The sequence below is a fragment of the Lagenorhynchus albirostris genome, chromosome 3 (assembly GCF_949774975.1).
Source record: "Lagenorhynchus albirostris chromosome 3, mLagAlb1.1, whole genome shotgun sequence".
Lineage (NCBI taxonomy): Eukaryota > Metazoa > Chordata > Mammalia > Artiodactyla > Delphinidae > Lagenorhynchus > Lagenorhynchus albirostris.
Window position 1 is genome coordinate 43,061,196 of NC_083097.1, and position 20,171 is coordinate 43,081,366.

The window sequence follows — 20,171 nt, forward strand, 5'->3', positions numbered from 1 at the left end:
GCTGCCCGAAGGCGACGGGGAGGCCCTCCGAGCGGCTGCGATTCCCGTAACGCGGTTCCCGGCGTCCCGGATCCGGGTCGCTGCGTCCGCGTCGTCTCTCCCAGATGAGATCGAAGGATTCTCCCCACCTCCCCTCTGCTGGCGGAAGGAGCAGAATGTTCCATTTTCCGTGGAATAACGGGGTCGTGAACTGAAGTCCGGGTGCTGCCCGCGCCTGCCGTCCTCCCTTCTTGCCGTGGCCTCTTCGGCCTCCCTTCGAGGCCTTCCCCAGGGTACTCAGAGCCGCGAGGGACAGCCGGGTGTCCTTGGGGACCGGGGAGGCGTGGGAGCTCCTGAGGGAAAGTGAAGGGCTCGGTGGCCATGACTCCACACGAGATTACCGCAGATTGTGGCGGCTTCGGTCCAAGTTTTATGTAAACGAACCTTGCCACGATATATATATTTAAGTTAGTAAATGAGTTTGGATGTGATTGATCAATGAACCCCAGAGTTGGTGACATGCCAAGAAACTAGTTTTTCTTGCGGTTTGTACCTCCCAATCTGTGACAGAAATACGGAGTAAAAACCAATTTCGTTAAAACCCCTTCTTCCCCGCTCGTGGTCCGGAAAATGAACTTTCAGGCTCACTTTGATTCAGGTGTGTGTGTGTGTGTGTGTGTGTGTGTAGAAGCACGCCCAAGGCCAGAACCTTTTGTGGAAGAATGGCAGACTATAGAAGGGCAATAATGGTTTAATGGACCTGAACAAATTATAGCCATAAGTTAACAATTATAAGGTTCTTCATTATATTGGGGATTCAGATAGAGTAAAGCACAGACCAAATTATCATCTCTTAGTTGATCAGATAATTTTTAAAAGGCACAGAAAAGTGGGCCTGCTACGTGCCTAGTGCTAAGGGAGTCCTAGGCAAGCTTGGGGTTGGCGCTGCAGGAGAGACAAAGCTCCACTGTGTTCCACTCTTGCTGCTCCCTGTCATCCTGTTATCTAACCTGTAGAGAGTGACTGGATTGTATTGTAGCTCTGCCATTTATGGAGGTATTTAAAACAAACTTATAAAATGTTAAATTGGGGCTTCCCTGGTGACGCAGTGGTTGAGAGTCCACCTGCCGATGCGGGGGACACGGGTTCGTGCCCCGGTCCGGGAAGATCCCACATGCCACGGAGCGGCTGGGCCCGTGAGCCATGGCCGCTGAGCCTGCGCGTCCGGAGCCTGTGCTCCACAACGGGAGAGGCCCGCGTACCGCAAAAAAAAAAAAAGTTAAATTGGGGAGGAGATAAATTAGGAGTTTGGGATTAACATATACACACTACTACCTGTATATACAATAGATAACCAACAAAGACATACTGTATAGCACAGGGAACTATACTCAGTATTTTGTAATAACCTATAAATGAAAATATCTGAAATACATATAGCTGAATCACTTTGCTGTACACCTGAAACTAACACAATATTGTAAATCAACTATACTTTGAAAAATAAAAATAAAGTTGTTAAATTAAAAGTTTTATTTAGATCTATTGGACATTTATTTAGGGACAATGTGTAGAGGTTAAATGTACCTTCTGTTTCCAAATTGCCTGGGTTTGAATCCTGGTACTGCTACTTTCCATGTCTATGATCTTGGGCAGGTCTTCTCAGATTTTTCATCAACCAAATGAGAATAATGGTACCAACCAAAAAGGATTGCTTCGAGGGTTAAATGATTTAAAATACATGAAGTGCTTGGCACATAGTAGGTGCTCAATAAATGTCAGCTGTTACCATTATTGAATGTGCTTTCTCAACCTTTTCGTATTGCAGTGTATATTGAAAATGATGATTCTTCTCTGGCATAGGGAGAAGATAGAGGGGAACAATATCTCACAGCACACTAGCCTGCCTTATGCACTGGTCAGGAAAGCAAAGGACTGAGTTAGTTCTTTTGTGGATATCTTTGCATTGGCTAACACTAACCCATAAGAAACTCACATTTTGTGGAGAATGGTTAAAGTCCTAGGTTAAAACAAAGAAACAAGGGCTTCGCTGGTGGTGCAGTGGTTAAGAATCTGCCTGCCAGCGCAGGGGACATGAGTTCGAGCCCTGGTCCGGGAAGATCCCACATGCCGTGGAACAACAAAGCCTGTGCAGCACAACTACTGAGCCTGTGCTCTAGAGCCTACAAGCCACAACTACTGAGCATACCTGCCACAACTACTGAAGCCTGCGCACCTAGAGCCTGTGCTCTGCAACAAGAGAAGCCACCCAGTGAGAAGTCCGCGCACCACAATGAAGAGTAGCCCCTGCTCGCTGCAACTAGAGAAAGGCTGCACGCAGCAACGAAGACCCAACGCAGCCAAAAATAAATAAATAAATTTATAAAAAAACCAATGAATCAATATTGGAGAAAGATTTTTCAGGATAGCAAGAGCCCATCTCTCCTTGGCTGGAATTAGATGACTCTCCAGATACCTCTGTAGGATACTGGTCCTGAAACAACCACTTTCAGGATAAGGATTTGTCATTAGCACGCCCTATCAAAATGCAAAGATAAGTGGGGAAAAGTGACATATCAATTGAGAACTTTCCATTTGTGCTTTGGGACTTATTTGGGATTTTAGATGTGTCAGCAGCAGAGGGGGAACCTGTACAGTGAGAGGGCAAAAAGAGGACACTGAGGTTACTCAAGTGTAAATGAACAAAGCTAGGGGAAAATGCTATAGAACAAAGGTGATAAATGTCGAAGACAAACTCTGCCTGCCTTGCTATTTGCATAAATCTGACCCTGACCAGGATGGCCATTGACTCCTTGCCTGTGCTCAGTTGTGTTTCTGAAACTCTGTGTCAGCCTTGAATTATCCTCCTGTCCTGCATTAACCTAATGATTTCAGCATCCATGATAACAACTCAACACGCTGACCTCGCAATTTCTCATCCTTCTCTTTTTCAGTCATCTTCAGCTTCACTCATATCAGGAACCCACAGATGTAGCCACACCTTGAAGCCAGTCATCAGATGAAATTACTCCATCTGCAAAATTTTGGCTTGTGAGTTTCCCTCTCTACCCACAGCCACCTACCCTCTACCTCTCTTACTTACTCCCACTGAGTCTGTAGTTTGTCCTCAGTGTGACCTCCAATCTTTGTTCTCCTAGTTTATCATTTTTTTCCCACACCTTCTTTTATCTTCCTAAACTCTGAGAACCCTTTTATCAACCATTTTAGCTGCACTCTCACTAGTGTCTTTAATTCCCTTGACCTTCAGCCATGTTTACCTTCTCAATGTTATTTCCTAACTATTTCCCTTTTTCTTGAACTAGCAACTCTATCCCAACATTTATTCTTAGTGCAGAACCTTGTTTCATTATTCCCTGGAAAAACCAAGACCATCATTTGTGAGTATCTTCTTTTCCTCTAAGAGGAAGAACAATCTTATTCTTTTAAAAGATTTCCTCCTAAGTTCTTGGTCCTGCCTTTACCAGGTTCAGTCCCCTAGTTTTATATTTTTCATTATTAGCATAAAATACCTTAGAAAATTTAAAGAATTAAATATTAACTCAAAGAGTTGGGGACAGCTTTTCTGTGTGTTAAAATCTTTGTAACCTAATAACATCTAATTCACTGAACAGAATTAAAAGTAATTAATTCAATATATGTTTCAAAAAAATGAAGCAGCTTAAGGCACATTATAAACCACTTAATAAGTTTGGGGGCTTCCCTGGTGGCGCAGTGGTTGGGAGTCCGCCTGCCGATGCAGGGGACACGGGTTCGTGCCCCGGTCCGGGAAGATCCCACATGCCGCGGAGCGGCTGGGCCCATGGGCTGTGGCCACTGAGCCTGCGCATCCGGAGCCTGTGCTCCACAACGGGAGAGGCCACAACAGTGAGAGGCCCGTGTACCGCAAAAAAAATAAATAAATAAAAAGTTTGGAATGAAATATGAACTTAAATCAAGTTGTAACCAAATTTCCAAGCTAGAAAACAGGAAAAATTCATTTCATAGCAACAAAACTTAGCAACATTATGACTCCGTTTCGAAAATACTACTGAATACAAAACTACAGTAATCAAAAACATTGTGGTATTGGCACAAAAACAGACATGGATAACTGGAACAGAATAGCCCAGAAATAAATCCACACACCTATGGTCAATTAATCTTCCACAAAGGAAGCAAAAATATACAATGGAGTAAAGTTTCTGCTAACTTCTCAATTTTAAAATGATAGTCATAAAACTATGATATTATAAGTCTGAATAATGGTCACCAATAACTATAAGTGGCCTTCCAATAACTAGAAGGGAGGAGGAGGGGCTTTTTGAGATTCTGGTCATGTTCTGGTTCTTGATCTAGATGCAAGTTATATGGCTGTGTTCAGCTTGTGAAAAATTTTCAAGTTGTACTCTTTTAGTATACTCATTTTTCTGAATATATATTATTCTTCAGTAATATTTTTATTTAAGTCTTTAAGCCATTTTGAGTTTATTTTTGTGTATGGTGTGAGGCTGTGTTCTGACTTCATTGCTTTACATGCGGCTGTCCAACTTTCCCAACACCACTTGTGGAAAAGACTGTCTTTACTCCAAAGCAGGGAATCCAGTCAAGCTGTACTCAGAATCCTGACCCACAGAAACTGAGATAAATGGGTGTTGTTTTAAGATGCTAAGTTATGCAGCACAGAAGACTAATACAGCAGGCAAAAGTTCAAAGCTATCCATGTAAATGTTCATAATGAATGTTATTTTTACACATTCAAATCAAGCAGTTCTTAAGTCAATAAGAAGATCTGTATCTGGTGAAGGAAATTATATCAAACAGGAGGCTGCTCTGGTGTCCTGAAGACCCAGGAATTAAGAGGATCTCAACCATTCCAATTTATTCAGTTTATTTTTTTCCCATAAACATTTATTGAGTATCAGCTATGTGCCAGACACTGAGATTTGGATCTAAACAAGAATCATGTGTCGTTCTTCCCTCAAAGTCTAATGAGAGAAAGAGAGAAATAAACCAGCAATTATAGTAAAGTCATAGAGCATTCTATGTAAGAGCATTCTGGGAGTGCTCCTGCATGAATACTTCAGAAACTGGGGATTGTAAGAACTCTGTGCTTATCTCTACCTCCAATCTTACATCCTCGGACCTTGTGGTGGATTAAAGATGGCCACAGGGCTTCCCTGGTGGCGCAGTGGTTGAGAGTCCGCCTGCCGATGCAGGGGACACGGGTTCGTGCCCCAGTCTGGGAAGATCCCACATGCCGTGGAGCGGCTGGGCCTGTGAGCCATGGCCACTGAGCCTGCGCGTCCGGAGCCTGTGCTCCGCAACTGGAGAGGCCACAACAGTGAGAAGCCCGCGTTCCGAAAAAAAATAATAATAATAAATAAAGATGGTCACAAATTCTTTAATACTCCTCTGTGGAAGATGAGTTCTATTTCCCCTACTCTTTAACTTGGGTAGGCTTGAGTGCTGCACTGATTATTAAATAGAGTACAGAAAAAGTGACACTATGCCAGATGGGGGGCTAGCCCTTAAGAGGAGCTTTTGCCTTGGTCTCTAGAAGTCCTGAGCTATCGTGTAAGAAGTCCTACTACCTTGATAGACCATGTGAGAGGGCTGAGGTGACATGGAGAGGGACAGTGGCCCAGCTGTCCCGGCACCAGGCATGTAAATAAAGCCATCTTAAAACTTCCAGACTGTATCAGTTGCCAGGTGAATACTACTGTGATGCCAATCAGGGCTACAAAGAGCAGAAGAATTTCCTTGCTGAGCCCTGCTCAAATTCCTGACCCACGAAATTGTGAGATATAGTAAAATGTTTGTTGTTTTAAGTCACTAAGGTTTGTTAAGGAGCAATAAATAACCAGAATGAAACCCTCAAATCCGTCATGCACAATGCCGAAAATCTGACCATCTTATTCTTTGAAGGTCTGTCAATGCCTTCCTATCACCTTAGCCCATTTTGTATGTCATAAAAATCCTCCTTCACCTGACCTCTACTCACTTCTCCAGCCTTATCTCTACTATAACCTCTAACTCCTGGCTGTCACATTACCAATTTGCTAATGGTTCCTGGGCCAGCCTCCAGTATACTGTTTCCTGCTTCCATGCCAAAGAAAGAGCTTATGCTGTTCCCTTGGCCTATCATCACCTTCTTCATTTTCTTCATTTAACTTGATCACCTTTCTTCAGTGTCTTAGGGGTTATGTCCTCCTTCCAGAAGTCTTTTCTGACTTCTCGCTGCTCTAGGCCCTGAGAAACTCACAGCAAAAGAATGCAAATGAGGGACTTTCCTGGCGGTGCAGTGGTTAAGAATCCACCTGCCAATGCACAGGACACGAGTTCGAGCCCTGGCCTGGGAAGATCCCACATGCCACGGAGCAACTAAGCCCGTGCGCCACAACTACTGAGCCTGCACTCTAGAGCCCATGAGCCACAGCTACTGAGCCTGCGTGCTGCAACTACTGAAGCCCACGTGCCTAGAGCCCATGCTCCGCAACAGGAGAAGCCACCGCAATGAAGAGCCCGCAAACCTCAACACAGAGTAGCCCCCTCTCGCTGCAAGTAGAGAAAGCCCATGTGCAGCAACGAAGACCCAATGCAGCCAAAAATAAATAAATTAATTTTAAAAAATGAATGCAAATGATTCCAGGTGATCTCCTCTACTTCCTTTTTTCCAGAGTGAGCTAACTTTTGGGTCATTAGGAGAGGGCTTCTGTCCTCTGTCTTGACATGCCCTGGTGTCTGTTGAGATGAACAATAGCCTTATGTGGCTCTTAGGTGTCATCACTGCCACATTAGGCACCTATGGAGATGTCTTCGGCCCACTTGGACTCGATATACATTCCATTCCACTTCCCACTTTCACGACTCATTGTCTTGACTATGTAGCCTCTTGCTCTTCTCTTTGCCTATGCCTCTCTGGGGCTGCTAGAGATTCAGAGGAGCTGCCTCAGGCTTTCCTTACCTATGGCACTCTATGCGGCCATCTTTAACTTACTACTGTCACGATATTGTGGGCTAAGAAACATCTGCTAGGCTGCTGCCTCCCAGGATTTCATATGGTAACAGATCCCCAACATCATCATGAGCCTTCATCATCTTTCCCCACCTTAGATCTAACCTCAAGGTAAGGGGCATGGTGGAGGACCTTTTCTTACAGCTTCAGTACCTCAAGTTCTCTTGCTTACCCTCATTTATCCCCTTTTGTGCTCCTCAACTTGGAAAGTCTCTATCTAGTCTGCAGGCGGGGGTAGGTGGGAGGTTGATGTTAGCAGAAGGGACAATTAAAACTGGTCAGCAAACACTCTTCCCAAATCTCTGTCGTATACCTGGACCAAGGCTTCTGAACTTGGAAGAGTTTGATACCTTTATTCTCTGCTAATGATGTGCTAATTTTTCTAAAGCAATAGGGGAAAGTTAGTAAATAGGAGAATGCAGAGAGAAAAAGCATAATTTGGAGTGAATACTAAAATATCTTGATATACCATAATAAAGTTTTTGCGCTTCCAAATCTATGCTCCCTCTTCTCAGATTGGCCAAGACAGTCATAGGTAAGAAACCCCAAATTGGAATGACGAGTGTCTACTTCTTTAGTCAGATTTCTGCCATGTGGGTAGTGAGAAGGGAGAGATCAACTAGATGAAAACTTGCTTTCAAGTACCTGGGGCCAGAGCTTAGAACTGGATATTTTCCCAGGGGTTGATTGACTTGGGGGCTGAGCCTCATAGGTCATGTAGAAAATTTCCCAGTGACATTCAAGGTAGCCCACACTTTCTATTGTGGTAAATAAAGGGAAAAACTAAAAAAGCTACCTGGCACTGAACTTCTTTTGGTGGCTAGCTCAGTTCTGCGTTGTGTAGCTGTGGGAGGGAAGGTCACCGCTACATGTCTCTCCCGCTTTGGCTATTTCTTCATGCCTTCCTTTCTCCTACACCCTCTTACATCTTAACATCATTATCGTGGATGTTTTTCCATATACAGCCTTTTTCTGCATGCATGAACGCAGAACAAGAAATGAAAGAATGAGCAATAGCTCTCGTGTGTTCACCTGTAATGGTAGGAGGTGGGAAGGAAGCTGAGTATGTCTTTAAATCTCTCTAGCGTCTAGCTGTAGATGGGCTAAAGAACCCAACCTCAAATGCAGAAAACTATTCAAAACCATTTACTCTGTGATTTTGATTTAAAAAAAAAAAGATAAAATGATGTTTTTTCTAGGTAGGAATACATTGTGCTGCTTCCTCTAACTGCTCAGAGACAAATTTTTGATGCCTGAATAACAAGGGTAGTCATAACAGCAACCATTTTCTTGAGTGTAGCTTTGTGACAGGAACTCACTGTAGTAGGTATTTTATATCCCAATTAATCCTTGCAATGTGGAAAGTGTTGTCATTCCCATTTTATATATGGGGAAGCAAAAGCTCTGAGGGTTTAAACAACTGGCTGAGGTCACACAGCTAGAAATCTGTTCATGGGGACTGAAACCTAAGTCTTCATTGCTGAAAGTCATATTCTTTAATGATGCTACATTGTCACCTCACCACATGTCTCATAAATGCCTCTAATGATTTTCATTATTTTGTGCTTATCAAAATGTAATGAAAGAGGCTTTGGAGAAAATTCTTTTCTACCCACAAAGCTTTGTCATGTTGTTCCCTCTAAATCAGGGCTGTCATGGTGGTAACTTCTATGAGTAAGGATTACTGTGTGTGAAAAATCTGGGACTTGAATCCTGAGACTATGCTCTTAAACACTCTGAAAACAGCTATTTATAAATTATAGTGTATAAAGTTATTTTTATAATTTAAAATATGTACAGTCAGTCTCAATTTCTGTATCAGCTAGGGCTCCTTATGCTAAGTGACAGAATAACCCAATACTACTTCTGAGAAGTCCAGAGGCTCCAGGAAAACTTTGATCCAATAACTCAAATGATGCCACTAAGGATGTGTCTTCTCTCTGTCTCTCTACTGTGTTTCCACAGTATGGCTGGAGCCTTGGGCTCTACTCAGTGGTCACCTGGGTCATTACCATGTTTCCATTCCGTGGTGACAAAATACCTGCAGAAGTTTGAAACTTAACATTACCACACCATTTTAATAGGGGAAAAGTGGAAGCTTGCCTTTCCCCAAAGCTCTAGCAAACATTTCTTCATGTCTCATTGGCTCTAATTAGATTACATGTCCACACACAAACCATGGCAAAGGGAATGAGCTAAGCTGATTAGCTTCAGTCCATTGGGTCCCACTTCTGTGGTTCACACCAGACACATGTCTGAGAATGAGAGGGTGGTTCCCTAAAGCAAATACAGGGAATTATTTCATGGAGGGAGAATGTACACTGGCAGGAAATGGCAGGTGTCCATGGCACCCATGCTCCTATGGTCTAGAAGTATTCATATTTTCTAAGAATAGTTTTTACTTGCATATACTTTTTGTTTTGTTTCTTCATCTACCATTATGGCGTAAGCAATTTCCCATGTTGTTAAAAGCTCATTTTACTAACTACACTCATCATGCTTTTATTAGCTCAATGAAATCTTCAAATAGAGTCTATCGATATAGATATTGACAGTAGACGTAGCTGGAGGGTATGGTAACTTCAAATTAGCCAGGGTATCGTCTCAGAAGGAGGCAGCTGCCTGACTGCTCCCAACTACTCTTGCTTCTTCTACAGCTAAGCCTCAAGCCCCTCTCTGCATGGCTTTTGGGGTTTGGTTTGTGAGGGGAGAGGGTGAGGAGAGTGTAGGCTCAACCAGTATTTGGCCTACTTTACCCTATCACCACCATCCCCCAACAGAAAAACTGTAGACACCAACACATACTCCTTCATGACCTGAGAAACTTTATAGCTTGGGTAAAAAGACCAAACAGTGGGAAGAAATTAATTAGAATTATGGCACATTATGGGTGGAAGGAGCTGCCATTGTATGACTCTGAAAACCTTCATCGTGGCCCTGGCATCAACCTCTGAAGATATACAATATCGCCTCTGTGTGAGGTGTTTTTCATTTTGGGTTGGAATTTTCACTTGTAAGAGGGCCAATTTCGCTAGGATTTGGCCAGAATATTTTAGATCTTGAATTTGTGGGTCCAAACTCATTTGTGCTTTTTCTAAATAGAATAGTTAGGTTGAATCTGTGGATTAACAGTCAACATTGTGCCAAGCAAAATATTTTCTTCTTTGAGGCAAGTAATGAGTTCCAATATTCTTCCTGAGCCTTTCACACATAAGGAAACAGGTCACATCAGTAAAACTGCCTGGGGGGAAATTATATGATAGCATTTGTAAAGCTAGCATTCTAGGAGAGGGAACCATACAAATACAGAAAATTATTAATTGCTATTTTGTGCCCTTAGATGACTTGACGTTTTGTGTGTTAGTCTCTAAGTGAAGTTCACAGTGATCACATTATGTGTGAGGGTGCAAGGCACTGGCCAAGGGGTAGGTAGCTGTTGGCTCTGATTTCTGTTCTGCTGGGCCTTGATGGAAGCAACCAGTTAGGTGAATAGAGGCAGGCAAACACCTTTTACATGATGTGAAATTGGTAATGATTTGGTGTTTATGATTATGGGTCTGAGAAGAGTCACTGGAGAGGAGACAGAAGACCATATAACTCTACCACTTCTCAGCTCTAGTAACTTTAGGCGGGTTACTTGTCTCACCTGAACCTCCATTTCCTCATCTGTAAAATGGAAATATCTTTTTCAACAAGTTATTAGGGGAACTTCCCTGGTGGTCCAGTGGCTAAGAATCCATGCTCCCAATGCAGGGGGCCTGGGTTCAATCCCTGGTCAGGGAACTAGATCCCACATGCCGCAACTAAGAGTTTGCATGCTGCAACTAAAAGATCCCACACATGGCAATGAAGATACTGCGTGCTGCAACTAAGACCCGGCGCAGCTAAATAAATAAATAAATATTAAAAACGAAAACAAAAACAAGTTATTATGACCATTATGAAGAACAGTATAGAGGTTCCTTAAAAAACAAAAAATAGAACTACCATATGATCCAGCAATCCCACTCCTGGGCATATATCCTGAGAAAACCATAATTCAAAAAGATACAGGCACCCCAGTGTTCACTGCAGCACTATTTACAATAGCCAAGACATGGAAGCAACCTAAATGTCCATCAACAGATGAATGGATAAAGAAGATGTGGTACATATATACAATGGAATTTTACTCAGCCATAAAAAAAATGAAATAATGCCATTTGCAGCAACATGGATGGATCTAGAGATTATCATACTAAGTGAAGTAAGTCAGACAGAGAAAGACAAATATCATATGATATCACTTATATGTGGAATCTAATAAAAAATGATACAAATGGACTTATTTACAAAACAGAAACCGACTCACAGATCTCGAAATCAAACTTATGGTTACCAAAGGGGAAACGTGGGGGAAGTGATAAATTAGGAGATTGGGATTAACATATACACACTACTGTATGTAAAATAGATAACTAATAAGGACCCACTGTATAGCACAGGGAACTCAATATTCTGTAATAACCTATATGGGAAAAGAATCTGAAAGAGAATGGAGGTATATATATATATATATATATCTGATTCATTTTGTTGTACAGCTGAAACTAGCACAACATTGTAAGTCAACTATACTCCAATAAAAATTATTTAAAGAAACCCAAGTTGGGGCTTCCCTGGTGGTGCAGTGGTTGAGAGTCTGCCTGCCGATGCAGGGGACACGGGTTCGTGCCCCGGTCCGGGAAGATCCCACATGCCGCGGAGCGGCTGGGCCCGTGAGCCATGGCCACTGAGCCTGTGCATCCGGAGCCTGTGCTCCGCAATGGGAGAGGCCACAACAGTGAGAGGCCCGCATACCGAAAAAACAAACAAACAAAAAAAACCCCAAGTTATTATGAAATCTAAATAAGATAGTATATGTAAAGTTGATTTATGTGGAAAAATACTTTATAAATGTTAAGGTATGTTATTATTGTCATTATGATTATTATTACTATTAAGTTTTATCATTCAAAGACTTACAGATTGACGAGTAAACTGTCATAGCTTAGTAGAGATCTGTGGCTTGGGGTCTCAAAATAACAACAAAAACATAAATGTTGGTACTAGTCTCCATTTTACAAAAACAAACAAATATCTACCCCTATTTTACACACAGACAGACACACATACAGCAGTTTGTTTAATTGGTGCCCTTGGTAATGATGGGGTAGATTTTTTTGACCTTTTTAGTTCTTGCTCCCCATTTGTCAAGTAGTCAAGGCAGGATTCCTTCCAGATTCCAGAATCATAACTTCTGAGAATTGGTAGATACACCAGAAATTTGACTGTACATCCAACCTTCATATTTTACAGATGACAAAATTGGGACCTGCTCTGCCTCTAATTGTCCCTGATTCAAATAAATAATTAATGGCAGAATTAGGATGACAAAGCACAGTCCCAGGCTCTTACCACTGTCACAAGTAAGTGTGACATAGGACCAAACGACGTGGAGCAGCCTGGGTCTGACATTAAATCCTCAAGTGATCCCATTACATCGAGATACAGTCTTTTGTCTGTAAATAACTGAGGTTTTTGAGTAACTGGCTGAGCCTGATGGAGGTCAGAGAGGGATTGTTCTGATATCATAAATTGTATTATCTGTAAGGATACTGTTTAGAAAACATTACCATGGTATAATTCTTGTTAATTGCTTAGGATGAGAAATTATACCCACCATTTATTAATCATGCATTATGTTCCAGGTATTCACCTTAAGATAACTTAATCCTTCCACCAGTCTGGAGAGTTGGTATTAATCTCCCATTTTACAGATGAAATCAAAGCTCAGAGAGGCTAGGGAACTTACTCAAGGGCACAGAGCTGGTAAATGTCAGAGCCAGGATTGTAAGCCAGGTCTGTAAGGCACTGAAGCCCAGACTCTTTCCACCACTTAGTGTGTATGGATAACTCAGAGACAAAGACTGATTGTCTCATTGATGGCCACATCTTTAGTTGCTAGCCAATTTGAAAACAAAACTTCTGCACAAGGATTAGTTGTCCTAACCCAGAGTTGCTAGCTTAACACAATTCATACTGTTAAGATTCTCTACTTCAAACCAGTGCTCGGAATCTTCCTTGTTACAGTGAATTCACAGTGTTGTGACCCCAGCTCTCCAAATCTTTCCAAACACGTCAGGTTCCTTCCTTGAATGTGAAGGGAAGGAAAAGAATCACTGTACATAGTCAAATATGGAAACTTTGGTTTGAATAAATGTAAGAGGTAGAGATTTGGGCAAACACTCAAGTTAAATAGGATTTGGTTACTGCTCAGGGTTAAGGCATAACAATAAATACTTTTCGGATAACTAACTGAAAGACAGATGTGTCCCCTCTTTTTCTTGGGAACCGTACGCATACTTGAACATCCAGCAAAGGATCCTGGAGAGGAAGGTGAGAAGATTTTTACTATTCTACAATTGGGCTAAAATAATCTTACATGTAGAAATACACATTATGCTTTCCTTTGGAAAACCTCATTCTACGCACAGGGCATATGGACTGTGAAGAGGGTGGGCAGATGACTAAGTTGGGGTCAGAACATCTCTGAGTCCTGGCTCTGTAACTTCCTGACTATGCAGCCTTTGGCAAGGCGCATAATCACTCCAAATTTCACTTTCCTAATGGGCAACGTGGGACTAACAAAGGCTGCCCCTGGGTACTGCACAGGGATGGTACGAGAACCAAATGACAGAAAGACCATAAAGCACTAGGGAGATGTAGGGAGTTACTATTAGCTGCAGAACTTCCTTGCTTTGTGTGTGACTTGCTGTGATAGGCTGGTGGGTGGGGAGATGGTGGTGGGAAGTGTGGTGCTGAGGAGGATACTGGTAGTGTTTGCATTTAAACCACAGCTGCCGGCAGAAAGCCAGGGCCAAGCCTGATAGCCTAGCCGCACCTGAGACTTGTTTTCTCTCTTCACGCTCATTCACCGCCTTGCCCGTGAACAGGGGAATATTAGGCCCTTCACCTCCTACAGCCACAGGGAGGAGGGAAGCCAGCACTGAGCGACAGAGAGGTTGGGCTCCTAACAGTAACTGCTACCTACTGAGTGCTTACCGTGTGTCAGGCATGATGCCAAGTATTTGACCTATATGATCTTATTTATTTCTCATGTCAGAAAATGAGATAGGTATGATTATTATCCCCATTTTACAAATGAGGAAACTGAGAGTCAGAGAAGATAAATAACTTGCCCAAGATTATAAGTAGACAGCAGTCTTCACCAAGAGTCAAACCCAGGTAGTCTGATTCTAAAACGCACATCCTCAAACACTAAGCTATACTGTCTCAGGAGCCCGAGTGGTCTCTGTCTTATGTGCCTCACACCTTTAGCTCCCTGCCGTCAAACACAGCACCACTGGTGGGATCCTGTTTCTGAAGAAAGCAAATGCAGAGAAGGGGGTTGGGTGCTAATGATGATCTAGAAACTCCACTTCCTACTCACCACATAGACCTGCCTCAGTGCCGTAATGGCCTGTCCTGTGAAGGTGACCAAGCATTTATCTGGTAACCTGTGTCTTTTTGCTCTTGGAGATTCCAGCTAATAAATGTCATAAAGTTGTCTAACTCTAGTTTTAGGCCACAGCAGGATTAGAGTTGTAATTAAGGCAGGGTTTGGTGTGGTGGTCATAGCCAAGGAACATCTGTAAGCTGGGGATGGGGAACAGTGGCAGCAACTGGTAGCACACCAACTCCCATCTCCATGGACCAAGGGAATCACCATCTATAGGAAATATTTCCTGAGCATTGCTGGGATGCCACCCACTAAGCCAGGTGCCGGGTATCTACACACAATAAGGTACTTAGACATAAGAGAAAGCAGTAGAAGGTAGGATATGGTGAAAACAGATCAGTAGCTCAGAAGGTAAGTGACTTCGAAAGAGGAGCAGACAATTTGGAGTAGAGCAGTCAGGATGACCTTTATGAAGGAGGGAGTGAATTGGACTTTGAAGGAGGGATGGAATTTGACTACGTGAAAAGGAGTGGGGATTGAAGGGAGAAATGTGAGAAAGGATAGCATTGTAGGAGAAGGTATAGTGCCAAGGTAGGTTCAAGAAAAGTGGGAATGAGCGCTAGTGTGTAAGGATGCTTTCAGCTAGTTGAAACAGAAATGGCTTCCACACACATAGTCCAGAGGTTGGGTGAGCTTCTGGATGGCTTGAACCAGCAGCTAAACAGTGCCAGGTTTTCATGTCTCTGCTTTACAGTTCCTAGAGTCACCTCCAACAGTCAGGCAATATATTCCCTGCTCACATCCAACAAAAGAGAGATTGATTTATCTTTCCCAGAAATCTCCAACTAACCTCTCTTTGTATTTCATGGGCTCAAACTGGCTCTAGGCCTGTCTGTTTGCAAACCCGTCATTGAAGGAAATGGAATATTATGATTGGCTTACACCAGTGGATCTCAGACTTCAGTCTGCATTGGAATCACCTGGAGGGCTCGTACAAACACATATTGCCACCTTGTTCTACCTAAGAGTTTCTGATTCAGTAGGTCTCGGGTTGGAATTTACATTTCTAACAAGTTACCATGTGATGCTAGTACTGCTGGTCTGGGACCTCACTTCGAGGACCACTATCTTAGAATAATCATTTGGGGGTGGAATGGAGGTTGGGGCCTCAATCACAATGTCTCCTACGGATAAGGCCACCAAATGTCCTGGTTTGCCTGGCACAGCTCCTCTTTATGTCTGTTAAGCCAGTGTAATTATGTCCCCTTTACTCTCAAAAGTGCCCTGGTCACTTTCACATATAAATTACATGATTACCTGACTATAAGGTGCTTTAGTTGAAGACAGAGATCCTTCTCTACAAGTGAGCACGGGCTAGGATTCATCAATAAAATATGTCTTCCAGTTGGGAGATCTCTTCTTTGTCCTGTGTCCAAGGATCTAAAAGAGAGAAGAAATGGCCATCAGTATCAACCATATTTTACACTGTTGGATCCTGACTGATGTGTGTTAGGAGCATTGCTCTTAATTTATATGTAAAGTGTTCTCTACTCATTGTAAATACAGCTTTTGACATCCTTTTTGCTTAACGTTCTTAACAGTATAATTCATTTTACTGAACAGTAAGGCATCAATTGCAAATAACTCATTTTATGTCTTACAGTCATCGACTTACAATTTTTATGAAAATATGAAACATATATCAAGCTAAAATATCATATTTTAAAAACTTTTACCATAATGCAGCTCACAGTAAAAGAGAATTCAGAATTAATAAACAGTGTTGGTTGCCAAGTATTTCTGCTTCATCCAGAACTAAACATTTTTGTTGAAAATTTACTACATCTGCATAGTAGGAGGCCATGTAATTTCTGGAAGAAAAGCAGTGAAAGAATATTCCTGTTTCTCTTTCTTAACCTAGTAGCTTTTTCTTAGCTTTTCCTACCTAAAGGTTGCCAAAGACTAGATTTGAAATGATCTTACATATTAGATACCTCCAACCTTATTCATATAATCTGGTTTAACCTCTTGAGTTTCTGAAGAAACTGATAACAAGCAGTGTTGGGGATGCAGATTAAGTGTTTACTTCAACCACTTCCAACCCCACACAAAATCACAAACTCAAGCAAAATCCAGATGATAGTCACAGACATCTCATTGCTCTTGGCAAAACCAAGAATTGTGAAATTTTACTTAATCCAAAATTGTTTGAATTTTGTTGTTCTAAGCCTTTTGCTAGTTTCTTCTTATGCCAAAATAGCCACATATGGTTTCAGTCCTTTGAGAGAAGGACAATTTGGGCTGAACCTAGTAGAATAGCAATGTTTTAAAAGTTTAAACATGGTAGAATTTTTGAGTTGGAGAGAGCCTAGTAGTCTTCTGCTCTAAACTGCCGTTCATTGTAGTAATCTCCCCTCCAACACCAGTGAGAAAAGGTTCTTTAAACTGAGTTACTGTTGCCAGTGATAGGAAGGCCACAGCCTCAAAGGGTGAGCACAATTGGTTTCATTGTTGAACAGTTTTCACCAGAAACATTTCTTACAGTGAGTTACAACGTGTCTCCCAAAATGTTTACTTTAGAGGACTATAGACTATGCTATGGACTAAACTGTATCTTCCCCAAGTTTGCATGTTCAACCCCTAACCCCCAATGTGACTGTACTTGGAGATAGAGATTTTAGGAAGTAATTAAGATTAAATGAGATGATAAGCGTAGCATCCTAATCTGATAGGATTGGTGGTATCAACAGAAGATAAGGAGAAAAAGATCTTTCTCTCTCTCCATTGCATGCACCAAGGAAAGGCCATGTGGGGACTCAGTGAGAAGACAGCCATCTGCAAGCCAGGAAGAGAGCTCTCACCTGAAGCTGAATAGACCAGCACCTTGATCTTGAACTTCTAGCCTCCAGAACTGTGAGAAATAAATTTCTGCATTTAAGCCACTCAGTCTACAGTATTTTGTTATAGCAATCTGAGCTGACGAAGACAGACTGTATGGACTGCCTTTTCAATACCAGAGGTCTCAGCTATCATGCCCATCCTAACACAGTCTTTAAAATGAAAATTCACAGTGACTTCCATTTTCTTTATCTGATTGCAGTCCAGACTGCCCCTTTTGAGCTCACTCCAGCTTGGATCTGTCTCATCAAAATAATGTTGTCTAGAACTGAAAATATAATATTCTAAATTCATTCTGACCAATGCAGAATACATTAAAACATTATTTTCTATAATTAGATTCCATGTCTTCTTGTGGGCCGTACAATATAACATTGGTTTGGGGTTTTCAGGAACACATTATATACAGGTTAAATTTGTGGTCACCTAAAATCTGCATATTTTAAATAATGAGCTTCTTTCTGGGCCCTGTAATCCAGTAGCCTCTTGGATTACCAAGTATTAGACCATATGAAAAAAAGGTAGAAGTTTAAAGAAAACTGATACAGTTGACCCTTGAACAACATAGGTTTAAACATATACACTTTTTTCCCCCAATAAATAGCACTACATGATCTGCAGTTGATTGAATCTGCAGATGTGGAACCTTGGATGTGGAAGGCTAACTGTAAAGTTAAACTCAGACATTCAAGTGCATGGTGGGTCGGCATCCCTAACCCCCTCATTTTTCAAGGGTCAAATGTATTTCACCATATAGCTGTGAACTCCAAGAGCCAGGTGGTTTACATAATATATATCAGTTATATACTATGTTGGAAGAGGTTAAATGCTATGGAAAACAAGAAAAAGTACAGCAGAGTAGGAGGTTTGGGGATTACATTCCTCTGGCCAGAGCATAGCAAGAAGCACTAGATCTCATTAACATGATTGTCACTTTTTCTGTTTCTGTTGCCTCAAACTCAGCTGTGAGTAAATTAATTTGGAAATTTATTACGTATTTCACATATTTAATATCTCTAATGCAGGGTTGTTGTAGACTATGCTAATTAATTCAGCTTAGGAAATAGTCACTGAGTTATTCATTTAGAATAACACATTGTGATTTTATTTATTAGTGGTATATCTGATTTTGAAAGTGCCTTCATTTAATCAATTGATTCATCACCCACCATTCAGTCAACAAATATTTGTGGACTGCTTGTTAGGCAGAAGGTTGAATTATAGGTACATGTATTAAAGTTATAGTTACAGAATTACAAACTCTAGAATTCCTGGGTGTTTGTAATGGTGGATAGGTGCCTAGAAATATGAAGTTAAAAATGGCAGTATATATATATATATATATATATATATATATATTTGGCTACATTGGGTCTTCGTTGCTCTGCACAGGCTTTCTCTAGTTGCAACGAGCGGGAGCTACTCTTTGTTGCGGTGCACGGGCTTCTCATTGTGGTGGCTTCTCTTGTTGCAGAGCATGGGCTCTAGGCGCACAGGCTTCAGTAGTTGCAGCACATGGGCTCTGTAGGTGCAGCACATGGGCCCTAGAGTGCACGGTCTTCAGTAGTTGCGGTGTGCAGGCTCTAGAGCACAGGCTCAGTAGTTGTGGCGCATGGGCTTAGTTGCTCCACGGCATGTGGGATCTTCCCAGACCAGGCATCGAACCTCCCCTGCACTGGCAGGCAGATTCTTAACCACTGAGAAAATGGCAGTATATTCTAATCCAAAGAATATAGCTGAGGTATAAGCATTTTTCTGTTTTTGCTTTTACCAATAGGTAAGAACATGTTAGTTGGTCTCACAATACCTTCCTGGTAGATAGATTAGCATGTTTTCCTCATTGTATGTGTGGGGAAACTTGAAACTACAGGAAGATAGGTGTCTTACCCTTAGTCACTCAGGGAGTGTTAATATTGCAGTAAAAACCATAGATTTCAGGGTCATCGTCTAGCAACATCTGATCTTCAGCCGATTAGTATAAGAGTTCATGCAGCTTTGGCTCCAAGTCTCTGGGAGCCAGGGAGCCTTCACTGTAACATCACCCAGACCTCCCCTGTTTCTGGAGTCCACATCTTCGGTGTCAAAAGGCCTCAGGTATCAGAAGTTCTCAGGGTGCTCCAGGCTGTCTGTCTTTGCCAATGGGGTTCAGCCCTCCCTCTGGTCCAGGTATCAGTAGGTGAAAGTAGGGGCAGGAGAAAAGGCCAAAGAAGGAACCAATCATATTTATTCCAGCTCCTTTATCTTACTGCTGCTCCCAACTTGTTACTTATCCTTCTCCTAATCAATTACAGAAAAAAAAGGAAAACGATAATCACAAAAGAATCTAGATAAGTGACCCTGACCACTTAGCTTCTGGGAATGTCATGTTGTTGGGCTACGCCCGCAGACCTGCAAGCCTTGTAGTTGCCCAGCCCTGAGACAGAAGAAAGAGGCCGGAGACAGCGACAGAGACAGCAGTGATTTATTGAACAGATCTTACATGTCCGCAGCAAAAGGTCTTGCTGTCTGCTGTCCACTGTGTACGACAGACAGCAGCAGGACATGGCAACAACCTTCACTACTCGGGGAGAAGGAGGCTACCATTTATAGGGGAAATTGACCTCAGGTTGACTCATCAGTTACCAGGGAAACAAGCAGTTGGGCCATATCCTTCCCAGCCCCTCAGGTTAATGACCATCATGATGGCAGATGTTTCCCTTTAATAAACAAACAGGTAGAGCCATTCTGGCCTAAGGATTAGAACAGTCACTAGCTAAGGCAGGGGACAAGCACGTTCACGTGAGGAGGGTGTAGGTGAAG

General features: G+C 42.1%; 1 long non-coding RNA gene across 1 annotated transcript; it reads left to right on the top strand.

Moving 5' to 3' along the window:
• The first annotated feature begins 64 nt into the window (after positions 1 to 64).
• LOC132516827 (uncharacterized) lies at positions 65 to 17,416 on the top strand. The gene is made up of 3 exons (XR_009539482.1): positions 65 to 272; positions 2,934 to 3,030; positions 17,273 to 17,416. It is a non-coding gene; the product is annotated as an uncharacterized LOC132516827 (long non-coding RNA).
• Positions 17,417 to 20,171: the final 2,755 nt, after the last annotated feature.